This window comes from Notamacropus eugenii, chromosome 1 (assembly GCF_028372415.1).
Source record: "Notamacropus eugenii isolate mMacEug1 chromosome 1, mMacEug1.pri_v2, whole genome shotgun sequence".
NCBI classification, from domain to species: domain Eukaryota; kingdom Metazoa; phylum Chordata; class Mammalia; order Diprotodontia; family Macropodidae; genus Notamacropus; species Notamacropus eugenii.
In genome coordinates, this window is record NC_092872.1 from 114,013,186 (window position 1) to 114,023,139 (window position 9,954).

Genomic DNA, 9,954 nt, shown 5'->3' on the forward strand with positions numbered 1-9,954 from the left:
ACATAGTATTAGATGGAATATAGAAGTAAGAATTGTCCCTACAGATCCTCCTGAATCATTGTTTCCAAGTTTTCACACCTGAAGGACCAAGGAAATTGGCCAAGCCCTAGCTCAGATTAAAAAAGTACATTAGAGATATTTATATCATATCAGTTTAACCATATGCTGGAAAAATGGATCAACTCCTGTAACTAAGGCATTAATAGATGCTAGACCAGATGTCTTCCCTACATAGGGAAACCCTGCAGTAAGGAATATAGAATTAATGCCATTCCAGTGGGTTCACAGACTCAGAAGAATGATTAACATTGTATCTACCCTCCTTCTGGTTATTGTTTCCTTATACTTTGGGGCCTTTGTTTGCTTGTTTAATCTGTTTGCTAGATTTGTTTCCCACAGGCTTAATGCCCTCTATTTGTAGAGGACTGACTGTTTAAGCAGGATGTCACCTTCTGTGCGAGACTGTAACATATCACTGCTGAACATAGTATCTACCAAGCTTTGGATACTGGCTAAAGAGCTAAACCCTCCAATGGAACTTAGTGAAGAAGGGACAGCTCGACATCTAATCTCAGCAGGAAGTAGATATAGAGGAAGAGACTTTAGTCCCTTACCCCAAGAGATTTGGAGTCCCATTCATTTGAGGGGGGAATGATGGGAAGCTTATTCTCAATCCCCCACCTTAAGACATTGCTTTATGCATTTTTTGATGTTTTCTTTATTACCCCTGTTATATTGTTGTGAAGTTATGGAGATACCAGTTACCCCTATACTCCCGCTGACCTATGAATGGACAAAAAAAAATGTTGAGGCAGAATGCAATGTTGAGGGAATTTGAAGATATTCTTTGCCCTTTAATAGACCTATGTGGCCTGGTTTGAGCTTTGGCCCAGTCTACAACCTGAGTCACATGGAGTTGATGGTGGGAGGAAAGCTGAATGTGTGGAATAGGAAGGGTGCAACAGGAGGAGGGAGAGAGAGAGAGAGAGAGAGAGAGAGAGAGAGAGAGAGAGAGAGAGAGAGAGAGAGAGACAGACAGACAGACAGACAGAGAGATAGAGAGAGACAGAGAGAGAGAGAGAGACAGATAGAGAGAGAGACAGAGAGAGAGAGACAGAGAGAGAGAGACAGAGACAGAGACAGAGAGAGACAGAGTAGGCAGAGCTAAGGCAGAGAAGAGTAGAACAGCTAGTGAAAGTGAGAGAGGGAGTGATTTTGCCTAGAGGAGCTTGTTGTAGGGAGGATTGACTGAAGGAAAGCTTAGTCATTGCCATGCTTTCTTTACTGTAATGTGTATGAAATTTGTTGTTTCCATGGTGGAATTGACTTTCTTGTATCTGAATAAACATCTTGTTTTCATCTTTCTGGAAGAGATTTTATATTTTGTGAAATATGCATGTATATCCACAGCAGCTGCTGTGGCATTGGCACTATACCTGGTTTGCCCTCTCTTCTGTCAGTCCCCCACACCCATTTACTTACTATCTTTCTTTCCTATTTCCATGTCAGGGAAGATAGATAACTTTATTCAACTGGCTGTTTATATTATTCTGTCTTGAACCGATACTAATGGGAATTTGTTTCAAATGATGCCCATCACCCAACTTCCCATATTCTGCTCCACTGCAACAGGTCTTTTGCTCCTTGTAATGTGAAATAATTTGCCCCATGCTTCTTTTCACTTCCTTATGTATCGATTCCACTATTCTTTCTCATTCTTTAATTTTTTTGATATCAAGATATCATCTTTCTGATGTCATGGTACTCTTTGAGAATGAAGACAAACCTTATGCCCATAGCCTTTATACATATATATTCCTTCCAGCTGTATTCTTCATGATATAAGTATCATCTTCCCTTGTAGGGTTGCAAACTGTTCAGCTGCATTGAATCCCTTATGTTTTCCTTTCCCTTTTTCCATTTTTAGTCCTCTCTTCATATGGCAGAACAATATTTGGGTTCAATTCTGATCTCCTTAAGAAAGCTTCACGTCCTTCTATATTACTGAATAATCAATTTTACCTTATGATTATTATGTTTAATTTCACTGGGTAGATGAGTTTTGGTTGTAGCCCTAGCTCTTTTGACTTTTATAATATCATGTTCCATGACATCCAACACTTTAAAGATAGAACTGCTAAATCCTGTGTGATTCTGATTTTGGTTCCCCAATATTTGCATTATTTCTTTCTGGCCAGTTGAAGTATTTTTTTCCTTCACATGATGGTTCTATATTTGGTTATAATGTTCCTTGAAGTTTTTGTTTGGGGAAATCTCTTTCCTGAAGTGATTAGTAGATATTTTTCAATACTTATATTGGAATCTTGTTCCAGGACATCAGGACAATTTTCTTGGATAATTTCTTGAAAGAGGATCTTTAGAGAATAGGTCCAAGATGGTGGAATGAAAGCAGGGACTTCTTGGAGCTCTCCCTCAATCCCCTCCAAATACTTGCAAAAAATCATTCTAAGCAAATTGTAGACCAGTAGAATCTACAAAATGATAGAGTGAAACAAATCTTAGCCCAAGACAGCCTGGAATGTCGACAGGAAATGTCTGTTACACCAGAATGAGAGAGAAGCATAGTCCAACACAAAACAGGACAACAGAGACCCAGCCCAAGGAAGCAAAGGAACTGAATCACTTCCAGGTGTGGAGATTTTCAGACTTCTCAACCCACAAACACCGAAGATCAGAGGGAAAGATCTGTCAGACCAATGTGATAAAGCTTCATGGTTTGGCCCCTGCCCCTGGGTGATGGTCTCAGTGGTTACTTCTAAAGTTCTAAGCCTGCAGACAGCGGGGGGATTGAGCAGCTGTTCCGAGAGGAATTCTCAGGATCATTGTACTGGTCCTGAGTCAGAATTATTTTCCTTTGCCCATGCTTGGATATGAGTCACAGTCCTGGGTGGTGGTCCTAGGACAAGGAGGAGTACTGGAGTGGCAGAGCTTGTGGGAGTGGTGGGGACACAATCCTCCTCACAGTTTCAAGGCATAAATGAGGGTGTGGACTCACTCACCGACAAGACTACAGAAAAGAAGAAGAATAAACACCTCTACCTTTTCCATACAACTTTGGAAGAATGGAAAATTTTCAGGTCCCTAGAAATATCTCTGTAAATGGCTGCACAGAAACTCCTAAGCTTTGGACAGCACATTCTCCACACTGGAAGCAGGGTCCTACCGTATAAAAAGTTAAATAGTCAAGTAATTGACTGGGAAAATGTATACAATCACATTTGAGTGATAAAGAAGATCAAAAAATATAATCAGAAGAAGACAATAAAGTCAAAGCTCATATCCAAAGCCTCCAAGAAAATTATGAATGGGTCACAGGCCATGGAAGAGCTCAAAAGGATTTTAAAAGTCAGTTAAGATCAGTAGAGCAAAAGTAGGGAAGAGAAATGAGAGTGATGAGAGGAAATCACGATAACTGAGTCAACAGCTTGCTACAGGAGACCCCCCAAAATACTAAAGAAAATAACAGCTTAAAAATATACTTACACAATGGCAAAAAATGTCTAAAAAAGCTAAGGAGAAGAATGCCTTAAAAGGCAGAACTGACCAGATGGAAATGGATGTGCAAAAGCTCACTGAAGAAAATAATTCCTTCAAAACAAGAATGGAGCAAATGTAAGATAAAGACTCTATAAGGAATTAAGAAATCATAAAACATAAGCAAAAGAATGAGAAGAAATAGAAAAGAATGTAAAGTATCTTATTGGAAAAACAAATGTCATGGAAAGTACATCCAGGAAAGGTAATTCCAAAATTATCGAACTACTGAATCCATGATCAAACGAAGAGCCTACACATTATCTTTCAAAAAATTACCAAGGAAAACTGCCCTGGTGTTCTAGAACCAGAGGGTGGAATAGATATTGAAGGAGTGAACTGATCACCTGAAAGAGATTCCCCAAAGAATGCTCCTAGGAATATAATAGCCAATTTCCAGAGTTCTCAGATCAAGTAGAAAATATTGTAAGCAGCCAGGAAGAAGAAACTCAAGTTTTGTGGAAACACAATCAATATAACACAAGATTTATCAGGTTCTACATAAAGGGATAGGAAGTCTTGGAATATAATATTCTAGAGACCAAAGGAGCTAGAATTAAGGCCATAAATCCCCTGTCCAGAAAAACTGAGCACAATTCTTCTAGGGAAAAAATGATATTCAATGAAATAGAGGTCTTTCGAGCATTCTTCATGCAAAGAACAGAGCCGAATAGAAAATTTGACTTTCAAATAAAAGACTCAAGAGAAGCAATGAAAGATAAACAGGAAAGAGAAATCATAAGGTACTTATGAAAGGTGAACTGTTCACATTCCTACATGGAAAGATGATAGTTGTAATTCATGAGACATTTTTCAATATTAGGGCAGTTGGGGAGAATACCTGTGTGTGTGTGTGTGTGTGTGTGTGTGTGTGTGTATGTGTGTGTGTGGATATAGGGAACACATGGTGAGTTGAATATGAAGGAATAACTAAAAATAAAATTAAGGGACGAGAGAGGACTATACTGGGAGAGGGAGTAAGGGAAAGGCAGAATGGGGTAAATTATCTCGCGTACAAGAGTCACGAAAAAAACTTTTACAGTATAGGGTAAGGGGAAATGAGTGAACCTTAATCACATCGTCTTTGCCTTAAGGACAGAATAACATACACACTCAATTGGGTACAGAAATCTACCTTACCCTGCAGGAAAGAAGGAATGAAGGTGATAATTGAAGGGGCTTAGAAGGGGAAGCAGATTAAGAAAGGAGGTAATCAGAAATGGACACTTTTGAGGAGGGAAAGGGTCAAAAGAGCGAATAGGAATAAATTGGGTTTGGATTAAGGTGGAAGGAAATACAGTTAGTCTTTCACAGCATGGCTATTATAGAAATATTTTGAATGATTACGTACGTATAACCTATTTTCAATTACTTGCCTTCTCAATAAGGATGGGTGGGGAATGAGCAAGAGAGAAAATTTGGAACTCAAAGTTTTAAAAATAAATGTTAAAAATTATTTTTACATGCAACCGGGGAATAATATAGATAGACAAAGAGGTATAGAATCTCTCTTCCCCTATAGGAAAATAGATAAGATAAAGAAATAAGAGACGAGGATTGGGGTAGAAGGAAGGACAGACTGGGGAAGGGCTTATCAAAATGCATGCCATCTTGGAATGGGGAGGGAATAAACTGTGAGAAAATCTGGGACTCAAAATCCTGTGGAAGTGAATGTTGAAAGCTAATAATAAATACATTAAAATAAGAAGGGAAGGTAAGTATAAAGATAGAAAGAAACAAAGAAAGAGACTCTCAAGGTCCTCCTTTTGATTATGGCTTTCAAGTAGTCCAGTGATTCTGACATTGTCTCTTCTGTAGCAATTTTTTACATCTGTTTTTTTTTTTTTCCCTGTGTGGTATTTCACTTTTCCCTCTTTTTCCCTTCTTTTGAATTTGTTTGCTTGATTCTTAATGTCTCATAGAGTCATTAGCTCCCACTTGCCCAATTCTAACTTTTAACGATTTTTTAGTTAGTTTTTATACTTCATTTTCTATTTGGGCACTTATACTTTTTAAGCAATTTTTTTCAAAGTTGCTAACTTATTTTCTCAGGATTCTTCTGCATCACTCTAATTTCCTGTTTTTCTTCTAACTTATATCATTTTTAAATTATTTTTGAGCTTTTCCAAAAGTTCTTACTGGGCTTGAGACCACTTCCCTTTTTTGCTGTGAGATTTTTGACCACAGATGGTTTGACAATGTTGTCCTCATGTGAGTTTGTATCTTCGTCTTCCCTGCTACTGTGAAATCTATGATCATATTCTTTCACTTTGTTTCTTTGTTTATTCCCTCATCTTTACTTTTGGCCTTTTTCTTTTTAATTCTTTTTTTTCCTTTTTAATTCTTTTTTCTTTTAAATTTGAATTCTTCTCCCATTGTGGAAGGGGCACTGTCTCATTCTTCTTGTGTCTGGAGTTGCAGGTGCTGGCCATTTACAGAGTAGTACTGATGTTGCTCTGAGTCCCCCAGAGGATACTCATGTCTGGTGCTGCATTGTGCTTGCGAGATAGGGGGGTGGTTAAGTGTTGCTGGAAACTGTAGGGCTCTTGATGATTACCTATTAATTACCTGGTGTTCTAGTGGTGGTGTTGGGTGCTGAAGCTGGTGGGTTGTTATATTTTTCTCGGGGGTTGCACTGAAGCAAATGGTGGTTCTCATCGAGGCCACTGACTCTGGATTCTCCATTGGTTTGCTCGTTTTATGGGACACGCCCTGTCCTGAACTATGCTCCCATTTTAACAAAGTTCATTGTACCTTTCTTGTCAATTCTCCAAATTTCTTGGGCTCCAATATCATTTCAACATTTTTTTGCTGGTTCTGCTATTCCAGGATTTGTTCTGGTGGTATTACATTACGGTTGTTTCAAAGTGAACATGGTTGAATTGTCGTGATTTATTGCTTACTCCAACATCTTTGCTCCTGGAATTTCTAACCTTGTACTCTATTAAACATGTTTTGGAAGTTTTGGGTAGGATAAATTGGAGACTGAAGAGTCCTAAGTCAGGGAAAACAATTATGAAGCCACTGAAACAGCACAACGGACATACAATGAGGGTCCTAACTAGGGTGGTGTCCTTTTATGAGAAAAAAGACAGGAATGAATTAGAGATTAAATATGGTGAGATTTGATGGGTGATTCGTAAGAGATTATGAATATTCAAGAATGACTCTGAGATATTTTTGGAGGTAAAAATAACAAAATTTATAGTTGCGTGAATGTATGGAGGGCGTAAGAATCAGCAGTCAAGGATCACCCAGAAATTTTGAACATGAGTGACCGGGAGGTTTGAAGAACTCTTGGATAGAAATTACAATGTTCAGAAGATATTTGGGTTTGAAGGAAGTCATAATGAGTTTGATTTTGGACACGCTGAACTTCAGATGTGTATAACACATCCACTTTAATATATAGAAGAGATATTTGGAGATGTATTAATGAAGCTCAAGAGAGAGATCAATGTTAGAAATATGGGAGTCATTTGCACAAAATTAAAGCTTAAGATGTCACCAAGTAAAAAAATAGAAAAGGAGGCAGGAGAGAATTTGGGGGTACACTAAATTTAGGGAAACTATATGCATGATGAATGAGCAAAGAAGAATAAGAAATATAGGTCAGATAAGTAGCAGGAGAAATAAGAGAAACACTGTTATGAAAACAGAGAAGAAAGAGTTATGTGAATAGAATAAATAATTAAGATTGAAAACCGCTCATCAAATTTGACAATTAAGATAACATTGGTTACCTAAACATAAGTCATATAGAAACAAAAGTATTTATACTGGTACTTTTTATAGAAGCAGAGAACTGGAAGGAAGCGAAATAAAGATTTATCACTGATGAAGTGTGGTAAATGAAAATAACTGTGACAAGAAAAAAATTAGGAATATGATGGAAACAAAGAAGCATGGACTATATAAATGCAAAGTCAAATAAGCAGAACCAGGAAAACAATATGCACAATAACTATAAACATTTGAATAGAGACAAAAACAAAACAGTAAAATAATATGAACTCATTGCTGCAAAATTATAGCTACCAAGTTTGACGTGAAAGAAGAAGGAGAGGGTAATGATATGAAATGTTATAGACAATGTTTAACATTTAAATTGTTGGTACCTTTTATTAGCTTTTTGTTTATAGAGGTGGTGAAATGTCTTTGCAGGGTGCACTGAAGGAGTCAAGGAATAGGGACAGAGTGGAAATAATAGATTTAGTTATTAATGAAGGCAAACAAAGGGGAAGATGAGCAAAAGTGATATCAGAGATGCATGTACAATACGAATGTACAATAATTGCCCCAAAGGTCAACCACTTCCTCAAAGATTAGTGTAAAGGAAGAGAGAATGAGGAATAACAATGAGTTTTTAGATGCTAAAGAAATGTATAAAAAAAACTTATGCAAATTTTTTTTTATTTCAGTAGCGAATTATGAGATACAGTACTCCTCTCAGCAGGCCTCTCTCTCTCTAATAACAATAATAGCATTATTAAGTTCTATATACATGTTAAGTATTTTAATAGCTAGTTTTCATATAGCAGTTACTATGTGCCATGTGTTTGCTAAGTGCGTTACAAATATCTCATCTGATCCTAACAACAGTGGGAGGTAGGTTGTATTACTATCCCCATTTTACACATAAAGAAACTGGAGGAAATAGAAATTAAATGACTTCGGAAGGATCACAGGTAGACTAAGTCTGGATTTGAGCTCTGATCTTTCTGACATTAGACTTAGAACTCCGTCTACCATACCACTTTGCTGTCCTCTATCTCTTTTTCTATCTTTCAATTTGTCTCTGTACTACACATTCTCCTTGCCTTATTCTCTCTCAAATGCATGATGAGTCACTTGCTAAAACTGGTACTAATGTTGATATTTATGAAGACAATCCATTTTGTTCTTATAGAAAAATAGAAAACACCATATTTTTATGTATTTTGTAATTATTATATAGAAAAATGATGTCTGGAGAGAATTAGAACACCTGTGGCTGTCAGTTTCTGAGTGAAAGAGATAGACTATATATTACTATACGCACATGGGACATGATTCAAACCGTATCATAACTGAATCTGTGGCATACTAAGGTCTTTTATCATAGAATTTTGCTGTAATTTATTTTGCATCATTATGATAGAAATAAGCAAACTCTTCTGGTCTCTTCACAACATTTTGACATAAAAAGATGGGTTATATACAAATAGGATTTAAGAGAGCCAAATTCTAAATAATAAATAAAATCTTTCAAAAAAATAAAAAGTGTGGGACCAAGATGGCATTGACTCTAAAACCTTTAAATAATGCTATAATTAAATAATGTTGGAGCAGCAGAATGCACAAAAAGATGAGGAAAATAATTTTCTGGCAAAATACAATTTAAAAGATCAGCAGGAAAGGTCTCTCAAACCTGGGTGACAGCTAAGTACAATACAGTGCAGGCTGCAACAATACTAACACCAGAAAAAACAGAAGTAGACAATGAAACAATGAGAAATCAACATTGGCAGCTGCAGCTTCCAGATCTCTCAGCCCACAGACAGAAAAGGGGTTGAACAGCTTGTCAGAAAGAGATTACAAGGGTTTCTTTTCTAGCACTCAGGCAGGACTCTGTTGCTTTTCCCATACTCAGAGCTGGGTCACAATACTCGTTGGTAGTCCCAGGACAAGGAGGAACACTAGCTCATCAGACAATGCAGGCACAGTGGAGCAGGGACCCTCATCCAGGGCACAAAATGTGGATGTTCACAGACCAGAATATAGCTAGGACAACAATAACCGTACATTTCCTTAGAGCATCTCATCTTGGAAGAAATGAAAACTTTTAGGTCCCTAGAAGTATCTCTGAAACCAGCTGCACAAAACCCCTGAAGCTTGGGATGCTTCTCTCTCTACTCTGGAAGCAGAGCCCTGCCTAAACAAAGGGCTAAAATTCAACTAATAGGCTAGGAAAATGAGCAAACAGCAGAAAAATAGTCTGACCAGAGATAAATTACAATGATAATAAGGAATAGCAAAATACACACTTAGAACATGATAACAAAGGCAAGGCTTTATATTTAAAACATCCAAGAAAAATGTGAATTGATGTCAGGTCATGGAAGAGCCTAAGAATTACTAAAATCAAGTAAGAGAGGTAGAGAAAAAATGGAAAGAGAAATGATGGTAATGTAAGAAACTCATGAAAAATGAGTCAAGAGCTTGGTAAAGAAGACAAACACAATATAAATTTAATATAACCTTTAAAAACAGACTTTGAACTTCTGGCATCCAAGATGGTGGAGCAAGTAGCAAATCTCCGTTACTGGCATTGAAAAAGCAGACAAAAGTAAACAAAAATAGAAAAAAGTACCCCAGAAAAAACCCTGGAATAACAGATCCAGCAGAGAGATGGAATGA